This window comes from Anabrus simplex, chromosome 8, assembly GCF_040414725.1.
Source record: "Anabrus simplex isolate iqAnaSimp1 chromosome 8, ASM4041472v1, whole genome shotgun sequence".
In the NCBI taxonomy this organism is placed as follows: Eukaryota; Metazoa; Arthropoda; class Insecta; order Orthoptera; family Tettigoniidae; genus Anabrus; species Anabrus simplex.
In genome coordinates, this window is record NC_090272.1 from 32,579,324 (window position 1) to 32,600,098 (window position 20,775).

The window sequence follows — 20,775 nt, forward strand, 5'->3', positions numbered from 1 at the left end:
GGTACCACTGTGAAATACATGTTATCATAAGAAAATGATTCGACATACATGTCAGTAGCACAAATGTAGCAACATTGCAACCGGACAAGATGCTTGATTCTTTTGACAAGACCAAGGTGTGCAACAGTTCTAATGGACTTAATTTATGAAAGAGATTGAAACAGCAGGTTGCAGTACCCATCTGATTTGCCAATGTGAATTTTGAAAGTTATTCATAATTTTGTATTGAAAGCACAACCATTTGTTAATAAAAATCCTGTTGCGTCTCTGGTGACTATTTAATTTCCTTGTTGCGTGATTTTCCTCACTTCAGTTGTCCTAAAACCGGACATTCACAGTTATTGAGTGAAGTTATTTGTGAGTGTGTTATTCTTGTATTCTTAAATAACTTAGCCACATAAATAACAGAGATCTTTGAAAGACCGAAATATGAGAACGCGAAACACTTAAACATAAAAGTGTGTGAAATTATTTATTCCTACAGTATTTACTACCTACAAGCAAAGCAAAGTCACCTCCGTACAGGCCATGAAGGCTCTTGGGGAGTGGAAGGTAAAGGATTCCACCATTGTTAACCTCGGCACGTGATGGGGTAGAGTGGTTAGCTCTACGCTCGGCCGCCTTTGCCCCCAGTAATTAAGCTGGTACTCATTTTTGGTGTGGACTGAGTGATCCTCAGGGCCATATGCACCTCCAGAAGTGGAAATCTCGTTTCTTAAATTTTTACGACTTCCTGACGGGGATTCGAATTCACGTCCTTCCGGGCGAACCGAGCACGCCTTTACCGCCTCGGCCAGGTGGCCCCTATTTACTACCTACGGTTAACATTATTTTGTACGGTTTTTCCGCTGCGGAGGGATACGTTCTTCACTGAATTTCTTTACTAAGGTGTAAGGTGTGATCCAAATATATTTATCGAGTGATTGTATATTTAAACAGAAATTTACAAAACACTTAGCGTGTGCTATAATGAACAATCGTGTTTCAATGCCAGCGAAGCAGCGCTCGGCGGTGAAAATGGGAACTAGGCCCATATCGCTCATATCGCTGTATTGGGAAGGCGTATTAGCTCAGCCATAGTAGAGGGCGATGGTACGGCAAAGTTGACTAGATACAGAGCCTGGAAGTTAGCTGATGTGTTGTGTTTGATGGACTCTTTTGGTAATATCTGACCTACGTCAAATTTATGATACAATCAAGATGCCTATTTCTTGTGTAGCATACGGTTACACTAACAGGCAGGAGAAGAAAATAGATGTGAACTCACAAAAGCTTCGTTTCCACTGGTAAGCAGTCTAAGCACTATCTCACTGCAAAGCAATAAATATGGTATTTTAAAACAATAATTACTTCCGGTATGGCTCTTGTCATTAAGTATTCTATGTTTATGGAGATACCTTACGTGATATTTTGGCATACTAAATGTCGTACGTTACGTTTTATAGGTTATAGTCAGAATTATATTGTTATAGAATTTATAATTTCAATTGCAGATTTCCGTGGAAACGTCCGGAAATATTAAAAAAGTGGGTTATAGCTGTGAGAAGGATAGATTAGACCCTAACAAAATGGGAGATGTTCGATACATTTTCAATTCTTTGAAATCAATTCAGAAAAGACTAGGAAATCTGTCTCCGGGATAGGTTCCCTAAATGCAGATCAGTAGTGATTGATTATTTTTGAAAAGTGTATATTCCAATGTGAAGTTGTGTATTGTGTACGTATATACACACGCATACGTATGCTGCCTTTGTCCTGATAATAAATATGGTTCAAAAACTGACCACAATGTATTTTCAATTGACCATCATTCGCAGGTATTTCCCGTATAAAATCACTAGACTGTAATTTTGTATGCGTATGTTTCGTTTGTATGGCGTCTATTTTATTGCCTTTCTAGTGTAGGTATCGGTATCGAAAGCCAAGAATAACGGCCGAGAGGACTCGTCGTGCTGACCCCACGACACCTTCTAATCTGCAGGCCTTAGGACTGAGCAGCGGTCGCTTGGTAGGCCCTGGTCCTTCGAAGCTGTTGCGCTAGGGGTTTGGTACTATTTTAGTGTAGATATACGCATTTACTGTATTGTGATCTCTTGAAGGAAAAATGTATGAGAATAACCAGGCCTAGAACATATTTTCATCTTATCCAATATTCCTAGTTATTTTCACTTTCAAATTCCTATTAATCCTCTGAAATATATATTTCACCGTAAATGAGGTGAAATTTGCAAGAGACATTCCGCCTAAATGTTTAAAATTCGCTAAGATACCTGTGTCTCGTCGCATGTACGTATACGTCAGACATGCCTGCATGCCGTACAGGTGGTCGCCCCGGAAGCCGCACTTCGCTCCCCTACAGTCAGCGTTGCAGTATTACCTACAGTCCAATGGATTGCACTGAAGCCAAAGTACCAGCTGATTTACACCCCTCAGGTAGTTTACCTCCCACGCAGCTGCCAGCCACTTTACCAGCAGGTGGTCGAACCGGCCCTTAGTCAGCTGCATTTAGCAGGTAGTCTCGGAAGCAGTCTTAAATTTCTTGGCCAGAGAGAGAGAGAGAGAGAGAGAGAGAGAGAGAGAGAGAGAGAGCGTAACCCTCTAGGTGGCCCGCCCTACCCCTTCAGGGTGGGAAATGAAAGCATTTGATGATGATGATGATCTTAAATTTAAGTAATGAGGTGGTATCTGTGACACAAACAGGCAGGAAATTTCTAAGTCTGGAATCCATCACAACAAAGGAACTGTTATACATAGAGGATCGGTGAACAAGAATAGAAAGGGAGGAACCAGAGAGGGTATTACTACTGTGAAAGGAGGACAGATATTTATAAGATTGGATGAAATGTATAGTGGTCTGTCTTCAGAGAGCAGTCTGTATATCTGTATCACTATGCAATACGTTCGTCGTTTATCAGGTTTCTTTTTTTTCTTTACGTCGCACCGACACAGATAGGTCTTATGGCGACGACGGGACAGGAAAGGGCTAGGAGTGGGAAGGAAGCGTCCGTGGCCTTAATTAAGGTACAGCCCCAGCATTTTCCTGGTGTGAAAATGGGAAACCACGGAAAACCATCTTCAGGGCTGCCGTTATCAGGTTTCAGCCATCAAATAGTGTGATAGTATTGGGTGACATGTGTATCATAACTCAGACTGCATATAAATCTAAGGCAACAATTAAGCGCTCGCTGGAGTTTCGATGTATCCATTCTTGGGATTCAATTCTTCCCTTCGAATATACCGTTTCAGTTTAGACGTCTGCAGTTTGTTTGATTTTCGCTATGCATCATGACGGCACAAAGACAATCGCTTGACTCCATTCTTCGGTACTCCTCCCATGGCCAACAGTACATGGGTTTTTCAAGGGTTGGAAAGGCAGAGTCTCTCATATAAACTAAGACCGTCGAAGCGGCGTTTTTACCCTCCGATACGTGAACTCCAGTACGGGAGGCGCGCGCAAGCAGCCTGCACGTGTTGCACCCGGCAAACATCAATCGCCAAACGGTTATCATTGCAACACCGCATTTTCGTGTGTAAAAGTCCTGGTTTCATTATAATGGTCGCGTGAACAGTCCTAACTCTCGCTATTGGTGTGCAGAAAATCCTAATGATGTTTATGAAGTCCCTCATTGTGATAGGAAGATTGGTGTTTGGTGTGTTCTTAGTGCTAGACGAATAATTGGGCCTATTCTTTTTTAGACGACAGTAAGTGCAGGGAGGTGCCAAGATGACATTTTGACTCCGTTCTTCCATCAGTTAACGCAAGAAGAAATATCGAGTGGGTGGTTTTAACAAGATTCAGCCCTGCTCATACAGTAGAAGATTCCCTTCTTACAATCTCGGAAGTGTTTGCAGACATTGCTGATCTATTTCCCCCTCGTTCTCCAAATCTAACAATGTGTCATTTCTACTTGTCGGGCAGACTGAAAGAAAAAGTGTATCGAACAAATCCTCACACGATGGAGGAACTGAAAGAAAACATTAGTGGCAGAACTCACTTGCATCAACCAGAATGTGGTCACCAGATACAGTGCCTGTATAACCCAGGTAGAATGAGACTTCCAGCATCTTTTATAAGGTAAGCAGGGCGCCGCGCGTGGCAGAAGTTCGACTGAGACACCTGTCATAGCGCAGGGTACAAACACTGGGTTTATATGAGAGACCCTGTAAATCTTAGCTCTAAATGAAAGGACACGTAACATAGTTTATCCGCGTTTCAAATGCAATGTGGTATTTTATATTGTTTGTGCCATCCACTAAACTGGTATACTAAGCATTGAAAGTAACAATATTTTTGAAAATAATGTATTTATGTAAAAACTATACGTGTTAATAAATAAAATTTTAATTTTGTTTTTAAATAAATTCTTTTAAAACATCCAACGGTTGAATTAATATACGCGGGCGAAGCCGCGCGTACATGCTGGTCTACATATAAATCTTAGCCTGAATGGTGATGATGATGATGATGATGATGATGATGATGATGATGATGATGATGATGATGATGTGACCGAAATAGTATGATTTCTTGGATTTTCTGAGGGTTCAGACTCCACATGATTTCACGACTCGATGAACTTCCTCCTCATTGATGACGTGTTCTGCCCCCGTATCTTGAACATTCTCGTCCAGATTTCAAAAGTCTACAGGCACTTCATCGACGAAGCCCTTAGTGTCGATCTTTCGACACCACAAAAAGCAGAAGAGGAAATCTCATTTCTAAATATTTCGACTCTCTGACGGAGAAATCGAGTCCACGTCCTTGCCAGCTCGCCCGGACCGTCTCTGCTGGGAACACAGTGGCTTAGTTGCTGGGGCTCCACTGTGAACACCGAGGTTTGAATTTCACTGTGAGAGAAGTAATTCTAAACTAACAAATGGCATGAACTCAGGAAAGATAGCCCGAGTAGAACTGGCAATTAGATAGCGACTACAACAACCAGAATAAGCTGAAGATCACTGTTTACTGCCGGGCACTGAAGTGAAGCTGCGAGCAGTGGTCCCGAAGAGGCGGTCTGCAGCCAGGCGATAGGTGTTACAAGGTCACTCTGGTGAGGAAGTACTAAACAAGGAAGGCGTCACCTTGAATAACGATGAAAACACGTGGGAAACTCTTATTAATTATCTGCAGCTTCCTGAATACAATGAGATGTTCAGTCTGTGTGGGCCACAAAATATGGACCCTTTGATAGGAGTCGACATTATGCAGACTTGTTTCATCCGAAATAAAACTTCATGCACTTGGTAGAACCTTTCAAGTGCGCTTCCTGTAGTCGCGTCCTAGTTCATGGCCCGTGATCAGTGGCTGAGTCGGTATGCAGTAGTTAACTGTTGGACAGGAGGCGGGATCTTCTTGAGGTCAGAACACCACAGTACGCCAACCCGGCCTTTGGAGATACAGGTGGTGGTGGTGGTTGTGGGTATTGTTTTAAGTGAAAGTACAACTAGGCAACCATCCGCTAAAACTTGTAGTGTTCTGTGTTTTCAAGGATAAGACAAACCCGTCTTCTTGTAATGCTTAACATTTCGAGGTAGAACTTATAGGGCTCTGTGTTAGCATTGACAGCAGTCTATTCAACGATTCATATTGCCAGGTCCTGCTAAAATACGATGTTTGAAGGAGCCACGATTTGGGGTTTGAAAGAGCAAGTGGAAATTCGAATGCTAGCCAATGCATGTGGGATGTCTTTAATGATAAGTCATATTACTGCCGTGTGGATTCCACGAAAACTTAGCTGCCTTGCCTTTGATCACGATAAAACACAATCCTAAAACGGCATTCTTCCTTTTCTTATTTTAAGATACAAACATGTAAAAAGTTATGTCAGAATGCGATAATTAAGTTTGAAAAGCTAGTTTCGCGCTTCAAATGTGTTTGTATTATTATTATTATTATTATTATTATTATTATTATTATTATTATTACGGTGTTTCCGTGTTTACAGATGGATAAGAAGCGCCTAGTGTGAATGGGTGGACAAGGAATTAACTAGAGCATAAACACAATAAATTGTGAAATTTTATGACTTTTTTTATTTAAAAATTGATAAATAGAAGATATGAATAAACAATAACAATAGCTCCAACAACATAGTGGACTTAGAAGTCCGAATATCAGGCACAAAACTTGAGAGAATTGCAAATGATAAATTACACAGAAAAGAGCTGAATTGCTGTTGGTAGGTACCAAATTTACGAGAGCGCGATTTTCTCCTATCTCTTACCCCCCCCCCCCCCCAGGGAAGTCTGCCTCGCAGAGGCATCAATTTCTAATTGCGGACTTACAACCTATCGGTCGTCCCTAATTAAGGAATTTACACAGTGTAGCCCCGAGGTGGGCTTATCTATTGCTCAGCAGTTTATAACTTCCTGTTCTCAAGGGAACTTCACACTAGAAACAATTCTACGCGCTACAATAGATTTACAGGAGCATTTTTGCCCATATTAAATGGCCTTAAAGACAAAAGAAAAGGATGGTTGTAACCGGCCATAAACAAATTGCAAGGAGGCGAAACACCTGCACTCGTTGTAGGAAGGCACAGCGGGGTGACTAAGTAAGAAATATTAAAGCCAGGCCTTAAAGACAAAAGAAAAGGATGGTTGTAACCGGCCATAAACAAATTGCAAGGAGGCGAAACACCTGCACTCGTTGTAGGAAGGCACAGCGGGGTGACTAAGTAAGAAATATTAAAGCCAAATGAGTGTTTCGAATTTTAGAGATTTAGAAACTTTAGTCACCCCATACAAAGTTGAATGGGAACCAACAGAGGGTAATCACTCTTTGCTTCCCTTGCATTACATATTTCCTAGTAAGGACTAGAACAGAGTCCTCAGACTGACCGAAAAATCTACATTTAAACCACCAGATTTAGAAATGTACATGAAATAAGAGTTTGAAACCTTCCCCTCAAGCTATCTGCAGGAGCTATCACATGTTTATGAAAATTCTGCCATTACCTTCGCTTTGCTGGGACTTTCGAACGCCACCCGCGGCCCCTGCCTCCGTTAGGACACGTCGCACTTAATTAACTGTAGCAATGAAGAAGACAATACGGCCCTAAAGCGCTCAGCTTTTATAGTACTTTTGGGGGTAAGATTCCAGAACTCTTTACTGATAAGCATGAATCCTTTACACACTCACAATTTTGATTGGCTAGAGAAAATATTTACAAATTTCTGATAGGTTGATTACTATTGAAGAAGGAACCAGCAGAAGTGCTGACAACTTTAATACCGGCACATGAACAAAGCAATCTTCAAAACCTAACGTTTACCAACTGTGAAGATACAAATTTCTTAATAAATTAATTCGAGTTCGACCCGCTAGGAGGAGCAATTAAATCGATGCTAGAGACGTCTAACGGTTGAAAAACAAAAGTTTGGTAATCGATCAGTTCAAGTTAGATTCCATAGATGGCCTTATAGAAGGCGCACAGTTAAACTGGCCGGAGAAGGTGTACCCCCGGTACAGTTATTATTGCGCAGCTTGCATTGGGAAGATAATACGTTCGAACCCCACTGTCGGCAGCCCTGAAGATGGTTTTCCGGCCACGACCACTTTCTTCACACTCCTAGCCCTTTCCTATCCCATCGTCGCCGTAAGACCTATCTGTGTCGGTGCGACGTAAAGCAAATTGTAAATTATTATTATTATTATTATTATTATTATTATTATTATTATTATTATTATTATTATTATTATTATTATTATTATTATTATTATTATTATTATTATTAGACTATTGAATGCCTGTGTGTATATTATAGATATGTCGGCACCGCGGTTAAGGGTTCGATTAACGGCCAGGACAAGAATTTTTACCTGGACCTGAGGTTTTTCGAGGTCCACTCAGCCTACGTGATTACAATTGAGGAACTATTGACGGTGAGATAGCGACCCCGGTGTAGAAAACCAAAAATAACAGCCTAGAGGACTCGTCGTGCTGACCGCGCGTCGCCTCGTTATCTGCAGGCCTTAGGCCTAGGTAGGCCAAGCCCCATCACGACTGTAGCGCTATGGGATTTGTTTTGATTTGGTACAGATAATACATAGGCTACTTTAAGTCATTGGTTGCGACTTTTGCTCGTTGCTTACCTTTCATTTACAGCTGGGTTCAAAAAGATCTGACACCATTTTACCTGAAGGTCTTCAGTTAGAAGTTGTATTGTATTCCTTTTCTCCGTTTTCGCAGCGTTTTCTGTTGCTGGGTTTAAGAAATGCAGCGAATTCTGCACATTTCATTTTGTACCAACATAAGTTATGTACACTTTGCTTTTTTTATAATAATGCCTGTTGTAAACCAGCACGTAAGACATGGAACATATTTAAAAACACTCTTGAATAGTTCACTCATTCCTCCTATCCCTTACACTCTTACAACGTGTATCATCACCCTGGAGTTGAGGTTATACAGGACAATGCTTAGTGTTAATATGATATGATATTGTATCTTGAGACTTGCATGAGATAGATTTTGATGTAAATACGCTTATGAAGGGAGTTAAGGCTCCCGAAACATGTACGTATAAATAATTTAAATATTAATAATATATTGACAGGGTGGACTAAATCACCCGTTGTATATTATTATTATTATTATTATTATTATTATTATTATTATTATTATTATTATTATTATTATTACTACGAGTCAATCCTGACCATTTAAGGACCGATATGGTCAAGTTTGTCGACTACAGTTGTGTGTAAATTATTGCAGTAATTTCTAATGTCTACACTTTAGTTTGCAGAAAATAACTTATGTGCAGTAGGCTAAGTTATTTTTGAACGTATATAGTTGCCACTGTTGATGCCTTATCTGAAAATTGCAGACAGTATCACATATAAGTGGTTTTGGTCTAGCTATGGGCCTGAAATGGATGTCACTTTTCATGGCGTATCTCGTGGTAATACAGGTTATAACCCCAGACCAAACATTTTGTACTTGCAAACCTGTTACATGACTCCTCTAAAACAAAAGCAATACGTTTTTGTGAACAAGTGAAATTTCAAGATCTCTGGTTCACCTATTATGTCCATATCAGCCAACAGACGAGAGCAGTAGGCCACGGCCGACTGGATCCTTCGCAGCGCTCCAGCTAGCCAGAGCGGCGCATCAAGTCGGCCGTGGAGTAGGCTATGTAGTTATAACGGCGAGCCGCTGGATAGCGTTAGTGGCGCTGTCTCGTCGGAAAGCTGTTCATTTTCGAGGGAGTTTCCGCTATTGTAATTGCGTTTTTCTCAAAATACAGTTTTCTTAACAGCAACAGTCCATAATTAATATCTTCTGAAGTATTGCACATAGAAGCATGAACTTTTCTTTTAGAACGACGAAAATCTCAGAATTTAAAAAATCTGACTTTATTTCCCTTCCGTTGCAACGGGTCACATGTTAGGAAAATATGTAGTTGGTGAATTTGTTTAACGGGAGCTAGGAAAACCGGACATTTCCTCTGCGGTCGACATGTTTGAGGGGGCATACTAAGTTTGACTATCTGATCGGAAAGCGGGCAGCTGACAATCCTATTCTCTGTGTGTGGATGAGCACAAGGTGGAGTCCGCACTGTGCTTTTCTCTCCCGGCAATAGCAGATTGTCTAGGGAATTTGAAGGAGCTTAAATACAACAACTCCGTGTCGTTGGATTCACACACGTCACGCGGGTTGAAATGTCGACACCGCGGCACCTGTTAAACAAACAACATCGTTAATTACCACCCAAGGGTTCTAAGAGCTGACAGAGTAGCGGGTCATTGCTTATCACGTCAAACAAAAATAGACTCACATTCCACTGCACCATTACCAGCCTGGAAAATATTTTTCCGAAGGAAATTAAAATCCCTGTCGCCATCATCGAGACCATACCGGACTTAGTGCTCAAAACTTTGTTGGCTATTATACAGAAGACCGTTCGCTGTTTCTGGTGACGAGCTTGAAGGCCACTGGGGGCGCTGTTGTCAACTCGAGCACGTCAAATCGGGGAGTGATGGTTCATGTTGGTGCGGAGAACGTGTATGTAGAGTTTCTTGGCATTAACTGCGACGATGCCGAATCCGATTGACCCTTACTGGAAGGGCTATATAACAGCCCTTTGCGATGCTATATATAGCTATTCTGCAACCCAAGGAATGTGCAAGAAGCGTGATTTCTTGATATCAAAGAACGGGATCAGTGCTGTACTGAATAAAAAAGGCAAACGCCGGCTGGGCTTAATTCCAGAGGGGAAAACAGCCAAATCCACGACCAGCTACCAGCCGTACACCAGAAGTGGTGAGCGAAGTGAAGGTCCCTGTGTCAGGAGGTAACCCTGCCCCCCAAAGTACTACCGCACGTAAGTTAGGGATGTCCGTTTCAACAGCTAACACCATAATCAAAAAGGACCTGCAATTAGAAAACCGGCATAAGCGCCGAGTTCAAAAGCTGTTGCTTCGTCACATTTCGGAACGTCGCATTAACGCAAGAAAGCTGTGTGAGGGATGTCTGGCAGGGGACAGATGGAAAAATAATGTGGTGACATTAGACGAAGCATATGTGTTCCTTAGTGGCTGTAACAAACCCCGATCGATTTACTACCGACCTAGAGACAAAAACAAATCAAACATTGTATAAAGAATGCCAGGAAAGTTTTCCAAGCGGTTTCATGATAATCGCTAGATACTGCTACAATGGAAGGTTTAACACCCATTTACAATACAGGTATCCCAGCAGTGCATGGAAGGACGAAAAATCAGGTATGAGTACATCAAAATAAAAATGGAGATGGAAACTGGAATCTGTGGAATTCCTTTTACTGACATTCCAGTGAAGGCACCCAATATGTCACCCATGGACTTCTGTGCATTTGGACTCCTAAAAAGGGTCTTAGGATGTAGACGTTCACGCACTATCTATGGCCTCTGGAAAGTCTATCAGGAGGAATGGGATGAGATAGACATGCTAGCTCTGCGAAAAAGTCTTCTGCAATGGAAATGACGTTGTCGGGCTGGCTTTCCAATTGAGCACGATTGTTGGTGAAGACGTAGCTTTTAAACATCGTCTCAGTAGATCCCGAACGACCTTCTGTAAGACTCCCTGTCCTGAATACCACGTAGGCCTATTGGATTTTCGTTTTCCAACAAACAGCCTGGTGGTTGAAAATTTCAATTTTCAGTCATAACTCAAACCCTGCTTTCATCTAAACAACAGATAAAAGTAAATTGTTCATATGAACTGATTAAGAGGCGGATCATTTTGATTCGCTAACTGTGGCAGCTATCAGGTGGATTATCAGTTACAACAGGAATTACTCACTTATTTATCATTCTGAATTCTGGACTTTTCCCAGTTACTTGGGTTAGGTACTTGTGGATTAAGCCCCGTTTTACGGATGGATGACCTTCTTGACTCCAGTGTTATGTAGACGGATGCACTAGGTATGGCGTGTTTGGTAGTGTAATGTAGTGTGTTGTATCTGTATCAATACGGACACAAGCACCCAGGCTTCGAGCTAATGAAATTAACCGAACGTGGCTAAAAACCCCGGTTTGGACGGGATTCGAACATAGGGGCTTATGAACAGGACTAAATCATTATGATTTGTACTTAATAATTTGTATTTCCTACGTTTCATTTCAGTCTGAGTTGTGTGTTAACTTTCCTGTGTGTAATTTTCCTTTATATGCAGCTGATGTTATATACAGCCCTGCATGATTTGAATTGTACAGTAAGCCGGGCTGAGTGGCTCAGACGCTTGAGGCGCTGACGTTCTGATCCCAACTTGGCAGGTTCAATCCTGGCTCAGTCCGGTGGTATTTGAATGTGCTTAAATACGCCAGCCTCGTGTCGGTAGAGTTACTGGCACGTAAAAGAACTCCTCCGGCACCTCGGCGTCTCCGAAAATCGTAAGAGTAGTTAGTGGGAGCCAATAACATTATTATTAGTATTTAAAAACAATAGAAATAATATTACGGTATAGCAACATATTTATTAATGTTATAAATTAGTTCAGAGTTTTCAATGAAAGTGACTGCTAAAACAAATAAGCCGGACGATCTTTCTTCGCCAAACTATTCACTACATGCGATAAACTTCTGTATTCTTCGTCATAGAAGATTTTATACAAGAAAAATGTTTGATCTCGTGTAACTCAAAATTACAATCTAAGGACGTTAGATCTTGTATGATAGGACATTGTTGTGTGTTTACTACTGTTTCAGTTACGTTGAATTTTTGTGGGGCATCCAGTATTTTAATACAAGCTTCTTTAAGGTTGATGCTTGAAGATTCATAATCGAGGTTTTATACAGGATATAAAATGTGTCCTATATAGTTAAACTGTCGTTTTAGGATCCTAATGTATTCGGACTCGTTGACCAATCACTTGTGATTATTTGTGATAGTTTTAATATTTACTTTGATTTCCTTAGTATCAGTAAGATACTCAAAGCGTCATCGAGATTAAAATTACCTAAAAGTAAAAAAACCAAAGTCGTCTCCGTACAAAATGTATTCATTCATTTTGTTTTAACTAATAACTTCGCTTAAAATATTCAGCTGAAGAAGGCTCAGTTAGGCTCGAACCACGTACTGATTGTGAATGTGATGTACAATGTAGTGAATTGGTGGATGACTTTTTTATGGGTTCTTTATTTTGCCCAACCATTTACTGTGTCGACAATGAGAAAGAACTAATACTTCTATGTTGCTGTTTTATTGATTGGCCTTTCTCTGTTTGCTACAAAAACCTTCCATTTGCTGTGTGTGTCATGTAAGTAGAGATAAATTTCCCTTTTAATAGTCTTACAGTCTCATCCTCTTTCGGTGGGCCTCTAAATACACTGACTGACAGAGCAAATGCAACACCAAGAAGGAGTGGTTCGAAAGGGATGAAAGTTGGAGAAAAAACAGAGACGGCACGGACGAATAATTGATGTTTATTTCAAACCGATATGCAGGCTACACAATGCGCACGGCATCGACTCAGTAGGATGTAGGACCACCGCGAGCGGCGATGCACGCAGAAACACGTCGAGGTACAGAGTCAATAAGAGTGCGGATGGTGTCCTGAGGGATGGTTCTCCATTCTCTGTCAACCATTTGCCACAGTTGGTCGTCCGTACGAGGCTGGGGCAGACTTTGCAAACGGCGTCCAATGAGATCCCACACGTGTTCGATTGGTGAGAGATCCGGAGAGTACGCTGGCCACGGAAGCATCTGTACACCTCGTAGAGCCTGTTGGGAGATGCGAGCAGTGTATGGGTGGGCATTATCCTGCTGAAACAGAGCATTGGGCAGCCCCTGAAGGTACGGGAGTGCCACCGGCCGCAGCACATGCTGCACGTAGTGGTGGGCATTTAACGTGCCTTGAATACGCACTAGAGGTGACGTGGAACCATACGCAATAGCGCCCCAAACCATGATGCCACGTTGTCTAGCGGTAGGGCGCTCCACAGTTACTGCCGGATTTGACCTTTCTCCACGCCGACGCCACACTCGTCTGCGGTGACTATCACTGACAGAACAGAAGCGTGACTCATCGGAGAACACGACGTTCCGCCATTCCCTCATCCAAGTCGCTCTAGCCCGGCACCATGCCAGGCGTGCACGTCTATGCTGTGGAGTCAATGGTAGTCTTCTGAGCGGACGCCGGGAGTGCAGGCCTCCTTCAACCAATCGACGGGAAATTGTTCTGGTCGATATTGGAACAGCCAGGGTGTCTTGCACATGCTGAAGAATGGCGGTTGACGTGGCGTGCGGGGCTGCCACCGCTTGGCGGCGGATGCGCCGATCCTCGCGTGCTGACGTCACTCGGGCTGCGCCTGGACCCCTCGCACGTGCCACATGTCCCTGCGCCAACCATCTTCGCCACAGGCGCTGCACCGTGGACACATCCCGATGGGTATCGGCTGCGATTTGACGAAGCGACCAACCTGCCCTTCTCAGCCCGATCACCATACCCCTCGTAAAGTCGTCTATCTGCTGGAAATGCCTCCGTTGACGGCGGCCTGGCATTCTTAGCTATACACGTGTCCTGTGGCACACGACAACACGTTCTACAATGACTGTCGGCTGAGAAATCACGGTACGAAGTGGGCCATTCGCCAACGCCGTGTCCCATTTATCGTTCGCTACGTGTGCAGCACAGCGGCGCATTTCACATCATGAGCATACCTCAGTGACGTCAGTCTACCCTGCAATTGGCATAAAGTTCTGACCACTCCTTCTTGGTGTTGCATTTGCTCTGTCAGTCAGTGTACTTCACCTCGAAGTTACAGTGTATATTAGTGCACTACCGGGCAACAAATCATGAATGTTACGCGAACATTTCCTTTTATAAAAAGTTATTGGTTTGACATTTCTCAGTCCCCGAGTATACGTTTGACTGAAATTAAGAAGTATATTTTTACAGAGATTTTTTGGCTAGTCGGGGGATCGATGTTCCTCACGTCCATAGGTTTAGCCCTCAAGCTACCCTACAGATATCCCTTGGGTGGTGGAAAGTGAGCAAGAAATTCCTGCCAGTTAGACAATCCTTGCGATCTCCTGGCTAATATACAGATCTCTACCATGAAGAACTCTATTACTGAGAGAGTTGGCCGTGCGGTTAGGGGCGCGTAGCTGTCAGCTTGCATTCGGTAGATAGTGGGTTCGAACCCCACTGTCGGCAGCCCTGAAGATGGTGTGTGCACTTTCTCATTTTCACACCAGGCAAATGCTGGGGACTGTTCCTTAATTAAGGCCACGAAGGCTTCCTTCCAACTCCTAGCCCTTTCCTATCCCATCGTTACTCACACATCACACATAACACGATCCTCCACCACACATAGCAGATGCCGCCCATCCTCATCGGAGGGTCTGCCTTACAAGGACTGCACCCGGCTAGATATAGCCACACGAAATTATCTGTGTCGGTGCAACGTGAAGTAACATGTAAAAAAAAAAAAAAAAAACCTCTATTTAATTTCTTAATATTTGTGATGTGTACTGTAATGCCAAACGGTAAATAATAAAAACCTAGGTTATTTAAAACAGGGAAGTTTATATGCACTTTCACAATAAAAAGGTGTACTTCCACGCTTTAAGAATAATTTGCCAAACGCTGCTTCTTCCCTTCCTAACCATAGAATTACATGACTTATTGGGAAGTTGTGTATTGGACAATTAATATACAGCGACAACCTTGTTATATATATTTTCAAGGGACGAGTTTAAAATATTGTGTAAATGAGAAAACATACCAGTGAATATTTGAACATTTTCTTTAACTATTTAGGGAACATAAGCAACACGTCTTCTTGAAACGGAAATTCACACTATAGGGTGAGCGCGAAGTAAGGGGTAAATGTTTGATAAGGAATTTGAAAAAACATTCAGAATTTCATTACAGTTAAGAATTATATTTTATTATATCAAATAATTTGAAAGGACATTTTGTTCATAAACTTTCTACATACTCACAAACTTGGGCTCCATTCAAGTCGACCGGATGAGTTGGCCGTGCGGTTAGGAGCGCGCAGCTGTAAGCTCGCATCCGGGAGATAGTGGGTTCGAACCCCACTGTCGGCAGCCCTGAAAATGGTTTTCCGTGGCTTCCCATTTTCACACCAGGCAAATGCTGGGGCTGTACCTTAATTAAGGCCACGGCCGCTTCCTTCCCATTCCAAGGCCTTTCCTGTCCCATAGTCGCCATAAGACCTATCTGTGTCGGTGCGACGTAAACCAACTAGCAAAGTCGATCCATGCTCGAAGTCTGTAATTTGAAGTTCTCGCATTCCTTTGTGCATAAATCGGTGGGAATTACATTGAACTCCTTGCACAGATGTAACTTTCTTAAAAATATAATAAATAAAATAAAAATTATCATTGTCCCACGCTTGGGTGCAATTTGTAACTTTACTGTTAATAATAATAATAATAATAATAATAATAATAATAATAAAGTCCGCCTCTGTGGTGTAGTGGTCAGTGTACACAAATGCTTATATCCTCTGAAGCGATTCTGCAATGCATTCCCGGTTCGACTTAAAGTACAACTAATTCACTCTCTTATACTAACTGTACTTGACCATCGTGACACTGTGTTGACTGAAATTACCTGCGACAGTAACAAGAAACTCGACCGGAGCCTCAATAGCTGCGTAAGATAGATATTTAATGTGCGATATGATGCTCACATATCACCATATTATAAGGAATTGTCGTGGCTTCGAGTGCACCAGCGCCGTGAATTTCACATGTTATCACTTCTGCACAAAATACTTTCCACTAATACTCCCAACTATCTTTCTTCACCTTTTTCTTACCTCTCTTCATATCATGACCACAATACGAGATCTGGCTCCTCTCTTACCATACCTGTAAACCGCAGTGCTTCTTACAACCGCTCCTTTATAATCTCTGCGTCCAGGGCATGGAATTTGCTACCTGCGAACATTAGGGACAATCCCTCTCATCGCAAGTTTAAAGTGGCGTGCCGCGAGTATTTGTTGAGTAGATCCTGCTGACTTGCTGGATAATTGTTGAGTGAATGAAAGAATGAATGGGATGAATGAACGGATTATTGCAGTGTATTTTACTTTGTGTATTTTAAAATTAAGGATTCTTTTCTTGTCATTTTTAATATTATTACTATTGTTTTTGCTATTAATATTATTTGTTTTATTTGTATTTGTAAGTACTGTATAAGTTATGTACATGTATACTCGTCTAGTGGTTAAGTGTAAGAGAGGGCCTTGAGCCCTAACTTCGCCACCAATAAAGGCATTATCTATCTATCTATCTATCTATCTATCTATCTATCTATCTATCTATCTATCTATCTATCTATCTATCTATCTATCTATCTATCTGCCACCCCCAGAGGCCCGGGTTCGATTCCCGGCTCTGCCACGAAATTTGAAAAGTGGTACGAGGGCTGGAACGGGGTCCACTCAGCCTCGGGAGGTCAACTGAGTAGAGGAGGGGTTCGATTCCCTCCTCAGCCATCCTGGAAGTGGTTTTCCGTGGTTTTCCACTTCTCCTCCAGGCAAATGCCGGGATGGTACCTAACTTAAGGCCACGGCCGCTTCCTTCCCTTCTCCTTGTCTATCCCTTCCGAACTTCCCATCCCCCCACAAGGCCCCTGTTCAGCATAGCAGGTGAGGCCGCCTGGGTGAGGTACTGGTCACCCTCCCCAGTTGTCTCCCCGACCCAGAGTCTGAAGCTCCAGGACACTGCCCTTGAGGAGGTAGAAGTGGGATCCCTCGCTGAGTCCGAGGGAAAAACCGACCCGGGAGGGTAAACCGATTACGAACGAACGAATAATAATAAAGTAAATGACTGAATAACTAAAATTACTCAAAAACTTTATAAAATACTGGAAATAAATTAAATTAAGAAACATAATTAACCGAAATGTCCGTAGTATGGGGGCCAGAGTTCACCAGAATGGATCCCTCGAATTTAGATAGAGCATGATAATTATTTATCTCCCAGGGCGTGTACATAAAAGCTGCGTACTGGTACATCTGCTACAGGCCTTACCTTACCTTCTGAAAACGACTAAATAGGTAGGAACTGCACCTAATGTAGGTTCATCAGTAACTCCACTGATTCTAAAATAACTAACTATATTCTCAATAAAATCCGTGCATGAGCACCTCATCACCACACCAAAATATACACATAATACACACACAAAATATTGCTGGAAGACACCATATTTACTACAACAACAACAAAGACAACAGTGGGAAAACGAAAGCGAGAACTATGCCACCATTTGCAGGTAGTCCGTTGACCAACGTACATATATGTAGTTAAGAACCCTTCACTGTCTCTGTATCAACACAACTTGCCGATTCTCATAACCGGCACTTATAATATCACACAGATACTGCACCTCGTAATACTGTGTTCACTGACTTTAACACTTGTTTCAAAGATAATATACATCTGAGCAACACACGCTTGTCGTTCCTGAACATAAATTATGGAAAGTCTGAGATAGCTTCCACCAACATATAATGCCAAACCGCCACAAGTGCTACAATACTTAGTTGTATGTCAGTCACTTTTCACAAACATTTGAAGTCCAGTCCAGTAGAGTGCAGCAGTGTCACTCCACAACCGTATATCCAGTTTCACTCCCGTATCGTGTGTCCGCACTACTTCATTCCCGTACAGTGTGTGTGATTCCCGCCGTTTTGTCGAAGTATACAAAGACCTCAGCTCTCACATGATACGCCGAGATTGATCCTGGCCAGCCAATCATGGTAGATCCTCTTGACAAGACAATAATAACCTCTGGGGTGTTTCACATGAGTCATATAACTTTCCGAGTACAACAACAAGCTCATCTCATCAGACTGGGATATATACATGACTCATGCAAAGTTTCCAAGTTCAATATAGCAATGTTTTCCCAGCCGTTGTACAAAACAAATTACTCATACCTACCATATATGGAGACCTCCCAGCTTACAAATATTAATGACAAAATATACAATTGAAATACTGATATTAATAATAAATCGAATACTGACAATAATATCTCTCACTTCTACATATAGTGCGAGGGTGTGATATATGTACTATCACACAGACTAGCGTCGTTTTGAATAGCACTGCTTGTACACGTTATCCCTTATAGATAGACCCACAGAGAAAAATGTTTGGTTCTGTAAGGTCAGGGATCTTGTGGGCCAGTCAGTAGGACCTGAACTTCCAGTTCACATGTTTGGAAATCACTCATCAATCCATTGTCGTACCTCCACACCGTAACGCGACGCCACCACCACCACAAGTGTTCGAAGTCATCCTGTGCCAGTAAGAGAGGACCAAAGTCATTTCGCAGCAGTTGCAGGTATATTTCCCTTTCGATATTCTGATCGAAAAAGAAAGGCACAATTAAACCCTAGTATTGCAGTCGCTTAAGTGCGGTCATTATCCAGTATTCGGGAGATAGTAGGTTCGAACCCCACTGTCGGCAGCCCTGAAAATGGTTTTCCGTGGTTTCCCATTTTCACACCAGGCAAATGCTGGGGCTGTACCTTAATTAAGGCCACGGCCGCTTCCTTCCCACTCCTAGCCCTTCCCTGTCCCATCGTCGCCATAAGACATATCTGTGTCGGTGCGACGTAAAGCAACTAGCAAAAAAAAAAAAAAAAAAAACCTGGTATGTCTCATCATTACTACCAGGGACAGGTGATTGTTCTGAACGGTAACTTTTCGTTTTTCACTTCGCCAGTAAACACAGGTCTGTTAACCGACCCCGACCCATGATTTTCGGCCCCGTCAAACAAGTCGGGATCATCTTCTATCACCTGCAGCCAGTTGTTAACGAATTGAAGGCGTCAATCGAAATTAGTGCGTCTGATAGACTCTGTTGGTAAGTGTGCAGTTTCAGGTCAACCATAATGTTCTGTATATTGGTTGAGTTTATACTTGAGCGCGAGAGCCAGCTGACGTTGCGACTCCCATTTGTGAGGAGAACGTGCTAATTCCTCGCACGTACTTCATTCTGATGTGTACGAACTGATGTGGGACGCCTTGACTGCTTCGGATAACAGTTTTTCAATAACAGATTCAAGAAATGAGTTTTTATGAATTGACTTGACACAACATCAACTGTAAATTTAATTGTGACTGCTACAAAATTTATGGAATAAGTAATGTTAACTATTTGGGATCATTAATTGAAATGGAAAAGACACATTATCGATTTAAGAAAGAAACTCAGCAGAACTGTTCACATAATTCACAATTTTAAAGAAGAAGAAGAAGAAGAAGAAGAAGAAGAAGAAGAAGAAGAAGGGAGTGTTGGTAAGGTACCTTCAGATTGGAAAAGCAGTAATTGCACCGATCTATAAACAAGGGAACAGGAAGGATTGCAACAACTATCGAGGTATCTCACTGATTAGTATACCAGGCAAAGTATTCACTGGCATCTTGGAAGGGAGGGTGCGATCAGTCGTTGAGAGGAAGTCGGAAGAAAACTAGTGTGGTTTCAGACCACAGAGAGGCTGTCAGGATCAGATTTTCAGTATGCGCCAGGTAATTGAAAAATGCTACGGGAAGAATAGGCAGTTGTGTTTATGTTTCGTAGATCTAGAGAAAGCATATGACAGGGTACCGAGGGAAAAGATGTTCACTATACTGGGGAACTACGGAATTAAAAGTAGATTATAAAAATCAATCAAACGCATTTATGTTGACAATTGGGCTTCGGTGAGAATTGATGGTAGAATGAGTTCTTGGTTCAGGGTACTTACAGGGGTTAGACAAGGCTGTAATCTTTCACCTTTGCTGTTCGTAGTTTACATGGATCATCTGCTGAAAGGTTAAAAAATGACAGAGAGGGATTCAGTTAGGTGGAAATGTAGTAAGCAGTCTGGCCTATGCTGACGACTTGGTCTTAATGGCAGATTGTGCCGAAAGCCTACAGTCTAATATCTTGGAACTTGAAAATAGGTGCAATGAGTATGGTATGAAAATTAGCCTCTCGAAGACTAAATTGATGTTAATAGGTAAGAAATTAAACAGAATTCAATGTCAGATTGGTGATACAAAGCTAAAACAGGTCGATAATTTCAAGTATTTAGGTCGTGTGTTCTCCCAGGATGGTAATATGGTAAGTGAGATTGAATCAAGGTGTCGTAAAGCTAATGCAGCGACCTCGCAGTTGCGATCAACAGTGTTCTGTAAAAAGGAAGTCACCTCCCAGACGAAAGTATCTTTACACCGGTCTGTTTTCAGACCAACTTTGCTTTACGGGTGCGAAAGCTGGGTGGACTCAGGATATCTTAATCATAAGTTAGAA